The sequence below is a fragment of the Macaca thibetana genome, chromosome 8 (genome assembly GCF_024542745.1).
Source record: "Macaca thibetana thibetana isolate TM-01 chromosome 8, ASM2454274v1, whole genome shotgun sequence".
NCBI lineage: Eukaryota > Metazoa > Chordata > Mammalia > Primates > Cercopithecidae > Macaca > Macaca thibetana.
Genome location: NC_065585.1, coordinates 73,885,644 through 73,893,532, shown reverse-complemented (window position 1 = coordinate 73,893,532; position 7,889 = coordinate 73,885,644).

The window sequence follows — 7,889 nt, the reverse complement described above, 5'->3', positions numbered from 1 at the left end:
AGAAATCACAACAAACTGTCTCTCAGACCACAGTGCAATCAAATTAGAACTCAGGATTAAGAAACTCACTCAAAACTGCACAACTACATGGAAACTGAACCACTTGCTCCTGAATGACCGCTGGGTAAATAGCTAAATGAAGGCAGAAATAAAGATGTTCTTTGAAACCAATGAGAACAAAGACACAATGTACCAGAATCTCTGGGACACATTTAAAGCATTGTGTAGAGGGAAATTTATAGCACTAAATGCCCACAAGAGAAAGCAGGAAAGATCTAAAATAGACACTCTAACATCACAATTAAAAGAACTAGAGAAACAAGAGCAAACAAATTCAAAAGCTAGCAGAAGACAAGAAATAACTAAGATCAGAGCAGAACTGAAAGAGATAGAGATGCAAAAAACCCTTTTAAAAACAAATGAATCTAGAAGCTGGTTTTTTGAAAGTATCAACAAAATTGATAGGCCACTAGTAAGATTAATAAAGAGGAAAAGAGAGAATAGTCAAATAGACACAATAAAAAATGATAAAGGAGATATCACCACCAATCCCACAAAAATACAAACCATCAGAGAATACTATAAACACCTCTATGCAAATAAACTAGAAAATCTAGAAGAAATGGATAAATTCCTGGACCCATATACCTTCTCAAGACTAAACCAGGAAGAAGCTGAATCCCTGAATAGACCAATAACAGGCTCTGAAATTGAGGCAATAATTAATAGCCTACCAACCAACCAAAGTCCAGGACCAGACCAATTCACAGCAGAATTCTACCAGAGGTACAAAGAGGAGCTGGAGAGAGGGAATCCTCCCTAACTAATTTTATGAGGCCAACATCATCCTGATACCAAAGCCTGGCAGAGACACAACAAAAAAAGAGAATTTTGAATCAATATCCCTGAACAACATCAATGTGAAAATCCTCAATAAAATACTGGCAAACCTAATCCAGCAGCACATCAAAAAACTTATCCACCACGATCAAGTTGGCTTCATCTCTGGGATGCAAGGCTGATTCAACATACACAAATCGATAAATGTAATCCATCACAAAAGCAGAACCAATGACAAAAGCCACATGATTATCTCAATAGATGCAGAAAAGACCTTTGACAAAATTCAACAGCCCTTCATGCTAAAAACTCTCAATAAACTAGGTATTCATGGAATGTATCCCAAAATAATAAGAGCTATTTATGACATACCCACAGCCAATATCATACTGAATGGGCAAACGCTGGAAGCCTTCCCTTTGAAAACCAGCACAAGACAGGGATGCCCTCTCTCACCACTCCTATTCAACATAGTGTTGGAAGTTCTGGCCAGGGCAATCAAGCAGGAGAAAGAAATAAAGAGTATTCGATTAGGAAAAGAGGAAGTCAAATTGTCCCTGTTTGCAGATGACATGATTGTACATTTAGAAAACCCTTTCATCTCACCCCAAAATCTCCTTAAGCTGATAAGCAACTTAGGCAAAGTCTCAGGATACAAAATCAATGTGAAAAAATCACAAGCATTCCTATACACCATTAACAGACAAACAGAGAGCCAAGTCATGAGCGAACTCCCATTCACAATTGCTACAAAGAGAATAAAATACCTAGGAATCCAACTTACAAGGGATGTGAAGGACCTCTTCAAGGAGAACTACAAACCACAGCTCAACGAAATAAAAGAGGACACAAACAAATGGAAGAACATTCCATGCTCATGGATAGGAAGAATCAAAGTGGCCATGCTGCTCAAAGTAATTTATAGATTCAATGCCATCCCCATCAAGCTACCATTGACTTTCTTCACAGAACTGGAAAAAACTACTTTAAAGTTCATATGGAACCAAAAAAGAGCCCGCATTGCCAAAACAATCTGAAGCAAAAAGAACAATGTTGGAGGCCTCGCGCTACCTGACTACAAGACTACAGTAACCAAAACAGCATGGTACTGGTACCAAAACAGAGATATAGACCAATGGAACAGAACATAGGCCTCAGAAATAACACCACACATCTACAACCATCTGATCTTTGACAAACCTGACAAAAACAAGAAATGGGGAAAGGATTCTCTATTTAATAAATGGTGCTGGGAAAACTGGCTAGCCACATTTAGAAAGCTGAAACTGGATCCCTTCCTTAAACCTTATACAAAAATTAATTCAAGATAGATTAAAGACTTAAATGTTAGACCTAAAACTATAAAAAACCTTGAAGAGAACCTAGGCAATACCATTCAGGACATAGGCATGGGCAAGGACTTCATGTCTAAAACACCAAAAGCAATGGCAACAACAGCCAAAATTGACAAATGGGATCTAATTAAACTGAAGAGCTTCTGCACAGCAAAAGAAACTACCATCAGAGTGAACAAGCAACCTACAGAATGGGAGAAAATTTTTGCAATCTATCTATCTGATGAAGGGCTAATATCCAGAATCTACTAAGAACTCAAACAAATTTACAAGAAGAAAACAAACAACTGCATCAAAACGTGGGCAAAGGATATGAACAGACACTTCTCAAAAGAAGACATCTATGCAGCCAACAGACAAATGAAAAAATGCTCATCATCTCTGGTCATCAGAGATATGCAAATCAAAACTGCAATGAGATACCATCTCATGCCAGTTAGAATGGCAATCATTAAAAGTCAGGAAACAACAGATGCTGGAGAGGATGTGGAGAAATAGGAATACTTTTACACTGTTGGTAGGAGTGTAAATTAGTTCAACCATTGTGGAAGACAGTGTGGCGATTCCTCAAGGACCTAGAAATAGAATTACCATTTGACCCAGCAATCCCATAACTGGGTATATACCCAAAGAATTATAAATCATGCTACTATAAAGACACATGAACATGTATGTTTATTATGGCACTATTCACAATAGCAAAGACTTGGAACCAACCCAAATGTCCATCAATGATAGACTGGATTAAGAAAATGGCACATATACACCATGGAATACTTTGCAGCCATAAAAAAGGATGATTTCATGTCCTTTGCAGGTACATGGATGAAGCTGGAAACCATCATTCTGAGCAAACTATCACAAGGACAGAAAACCAAACACCGCATGTTCTTGCTCATAGGTGGGAATTGAACAACGAGATCACTTGGACACAGGGCGGGGAACATCAAAGAATGGGGTCTGTCAGCAGTGGAGGGCTTAGGGAGGGATAGCATTAGGAAAAATGCCTAATATAAATGATGAGTTGATGGGTGCGGCAAACCAGCATGGCACATGTATACCTATGTATCAAATCTTCACATTGTGCACGTGTACTCTAGAACTTAAAGTACAATAATAAAAAATAAATAAAATCAACTTTTACTTGAAAAAAATTTGTATTATTAAAAAAAATTAAGGCACATGGTAAGGTTTAAAAAATGCAGAAAGGCATAAGAGAAAAATTTCCTCTTTTCCCCTCTCCTGTTTCTAGTTAAGAATTTTTCAAATGAATATACTTTATATACATATATTTATGTATATATAAATGTGATAATGTACAGTATTGACCCTTATAAAAATTGTTTATTTTTAATTTACATAGGACAAAATTCACTCCTTTTGGTATACTATGAGTTTAGCTTTTTTATTTCTACTTTACTATAAGGATGTACTTTTAAAAATTAATAGATGACTTTTTAGAGCAATTTTAGGTTTTTGGAAAACTCTGTAGAAAGTACAGAATTTCATATACTTGTTTGCTTCCTCCCCCACCACTCCCACTCTACTTTTCCTGTTATTAACATAGTGCACTAGTATTGTATATTTATTATAATTGATGAGTCCATATTTATACTTTATTATTAGTAAACATCCATAGTTTACATTAGAGTTCACTTTTTGAACTGTACATTTTATGAGTTTTGCCAGATGTATGATTAAATATATACACAATTATAGTATCATGCAGAATAGTTTTACTGTCCTGAATCCCTCTGTGCTTTATCTAGTCATCTGTCTTATTCTCCCTCTGAACCTTCAGCAGCTGTTGATCTTTTATTTATTCTATTTTTAAAAAAATTTCAGTAGTTTTGGGGGTAGAGATAGTTTTTGGTTACATGGAGGAGTTCTATAGTGATGAATTATTAAATTTTAGTGCACTTGTCACCTGTGCAGTGTACACTGTACTGAATGTGTATTGTTTTATTCCTCACCCCTCTTCCCAACCTCCCCCAACAATTCCCCAAAGTATATTTTATCACTCCATATGTCTTTGAGTCCTCATAGCTTAGCTCCCACTTATAAGTGAGAACATATGGTATTTGGTTTTCCATTTCAGAGTTACTTCACTTAGAATAATGGCCTCCAGCTCCATTCAAGTTGTTGCAAAAGACATTTCATTCTTTTTCATGGCTGAGTAGTATTCCTTGGTGTATATGTACCACAACTTTTTTTATCTGCTTGTTGGTCAATAGACACTCAGTTAGTTTCATATCTTTGCAATTGTGAATTGTGTTGCTATAGACATGTGTGTGTATGTGTATGTGTCTTTTTCATATAATGACTTCTTTTCCTTGGGGTAGATACCCAATAGTGGGATTGCTAGGTAGAATGGTAGATCTATTTTTAGTTCCATAAGAAATCTCCATACTGTTTCCCATAGAACCACTGATCTTTCAATTGTCTCTATAGGTTGGTCTTTGAAAAATATCAGATAGTTGAAATTATACATTATGTAGCCTTTTCAGATTGGCTTCTTTCACTTAGCTGTATGATCTAAAGTTATTTTATATCTTTTTGTGGCTTCATAGCCTATTTTTAATTGCTGAATAATATTCCATTGTCTAGATGTATCATAGTTTATTTTTCCATTCACCTGTTGAAGGACATCCTGGTTACTTCCAAGTTTTGACAACTGTAAAGAAAAAGCTAATATAAACATTTGTGTTCAGGTTTTTTGGTAGACACAAGTTTTCAACTTATTTGGATAAATATCAAGGAGTGCGATTGCTCAATTATATAATAAAAGCATACTTAGTTTTGTAAGAAACAGCCAGACTGTCTTTGAAAATGGCCATACAATTTTGCATTCCCACCAGCAACGAATGAAAGTTCCTGTTACTCCATATTCTTGTCAGCATTTGTTGTTGTCAGTGTTTGGGGTTTTAGCTATTCTAATAGGTGTGTAGTGGTATTTCATTTTTTAAAAAATTTCAATTTCCTAAGGTCATATGGTATGAAGTATGTTCTCATATGCTTGTTTATAATCTGTACATCTTTGGTGATGTGTTTTTTCAAATCTTTGCCCAGTTTTAAATTGGATTTTAGTTTATGATTGTTGAGTATTAAGTTATTTTTGTATATTTGGATATTAATCCTTTTTTCAATGTGTTTTACAAATATTTTGTCCCAGTCTATGACTTATCATTCTTTGAATTGTGTCTTTTTTTATTTATTTATTTATTATTATTATACTTTAAGTTGTAGGGTACATGTGCATAACGTGCAGGTTTGTTACATATGTATACTTGTGCCATGTTGGTGTGCTGCACCCATCAACTCGTCATTTACATCAGGTATAACTCCCAATGCAATCCCTCCCCCCCCCTCCCCCCTCCCCATGATAGGCCACTGTGTGTGATGTTCCCCTTCCTGAGTCCAAGTGATCTCATTGTTCAGTTCCCACCTATGAGTGAGAACATGCGGTGTTTGGTTTTCTGTTCTTGTGATAGTTTGCTAAGAATGATGGTTTCCAGCTGCATCCATGTCCCTACAAAGGACACAAACTCATCCTTTTTTATGGCTGCATAGTATTCCATGGTGTATATGTGCCACATTTTCTTAATCCAATCTGTCACTGATGGACATTTGGGTTGATTCCAAGTCTTTGTTATTGTGAATAGTGCTGCAATAAACATACGTGTGCATGTGTCTTTATAGCAGCATAATTTATAATCCTTTGGGTATATACCCAGTAATGGGATGGCTAGGTCGTATGGTACATCTAGTTCTAGATCCTTGAGGAATCGCCATACTGTTTTCCATAATGGTTGAACTAGTTTACAATCCCACCAACAGTGTAAAAGTGTTCCTATTTCTCCACATCCTCTCCAGCACCTGTTGTTTCCTGACTTTTTAATGATCGCCATTCTAACTGGTGTGAGATGGTATCTCATTGTGGTTTTGATTTGCATTTCTCTGATGGCCAGTGATGATGAGCATTTTTTCATGTGTCTGTTGGCTGTATGAATGTCTTCTTTTGAGAAATGTCTGTTCATATCCTTTGCCCACTTTTTGATGGGGTTGTTTGTTTTTTTCTTGTAAATTTGTTTGAGTTCTTTGTAGGTTCTGGATATTAGCCCTTTGTCAGATGAGTAGATTGCAAAAATTTTCTCCCATTCTGTAGGTTGCCTGTTCACTCTGATGGTAGTTTCTTTTGCTGTGCAGAAGCTCTTTAGTTTAATGAGATCCCATTTGTCAATTTTGGCTTTTGCTGCCGTTGCTTTTGGTGTTTTAGACATGAAGTCTTTGCCCATGCCTATGTCCTGAATGGTACTACCTAGGTTTTCCTCTAGGGTTTTTATGGTATTAGGTCTAACATTTAAGTCTCTAATCCATCTTGAATTAATTTTCGTATAAGGAGTAAGGAAAGGATCCAGTTTCAGCTTTCTACTTATGGCTAGCCAATTTTCCCAGCACCATTTATTAAATAGGGAATCCTTTCCCCATTTCTTGTTTCTCTCAGGTTTGTCAAAGATCAGATGGCTGTAGATGTGTGGTATTATTTCTGAGGACTCTGTTCTGTTCCATTGGTCTATATCTCTGTTTTGGTACCAGTACCAAGCTGTTTTGGTTACTGTAGCCTTGTAGTATATAGTTTGAAGTCAGGTAGCGTGATGCCTCCAGCTTTGTTCTTTTGACTTAGGATTGTCTTGGAGATGCGGGCTCTTTTTTGGTTCCATATGAACTTTAAAGCAGTTTTTTCCAATTCTGTGAAGAAACTCATTGGTAGCTTGATGGGGATGGCATTGAATCTATAAATAACCTTGGGCAGTATGGCCATTTTCACGATATTGATTCTTCCTATCCATGAGCATGGTATGTTCTTCCATTTGTTTGTGTCCTCTTTTATTTCACTGAGCAGTGGTTTGTAGTTCTCCTTGAAGAGGTCCTTTACATCCCTTGTCAGTTGGATTCCTAGGTATTTTATTCTCTTTGAAGCAATTGTGAATGGAAGTTCATTCCTGATTTGGCTCTCTGTTTGTCTGTTACTGATGTATAAGAATGCTTGTGATTTTTGCACATTAATTTTGTATCCTGAGACTTTGCTGAAGTTGCTTATCAGCTTAAGGAGATTTTGGGCTGAGACAATGGGGTTTTCTAAATATACAATCATGTCATCTGCAAACAGGGACAGTTTGACTTCTTCTTTTCCTAACTGAATACCCTTGATTTCTTTCTCTTGCCTAATTGCCCTAGCCAGAACTTCCAGCACTATGTTGAATAGGAGTGGTGAGAGAGGGCATCCCTGTCTTGTGCCAGTTTTCAAAGGGAATTTTTCCAGTTTTTGCCCATTCAGTATGATATTGGCTGTGGGTTTGTCATAAATAGCTCTTATTATTTTGAGGTACGTTCCATCAATACCAAATTTATTGAGCATTTTTAGCATGAAGGGCTGTTGAATTTTGTCAAAAGCCTTTTCTGCATCTATTGAGATAATCATGTGGTTCTTGTCTTTGGTTCTGTTTATATGCTGGATTATGTTTATTGATTTGCGAATGTTGAACCAGCCTTGCATCCCAGGGATGAAGCCCACTTGATCATGGTGGATAAGCTTTTTGATGTGTTGCTGAATCCGGTTTGCCAGTATTTTATTGAGGATTTTTGCATTGATGTTCATCAGGGATATTGGTTTAAAATTCTCTTTTTTTGTTG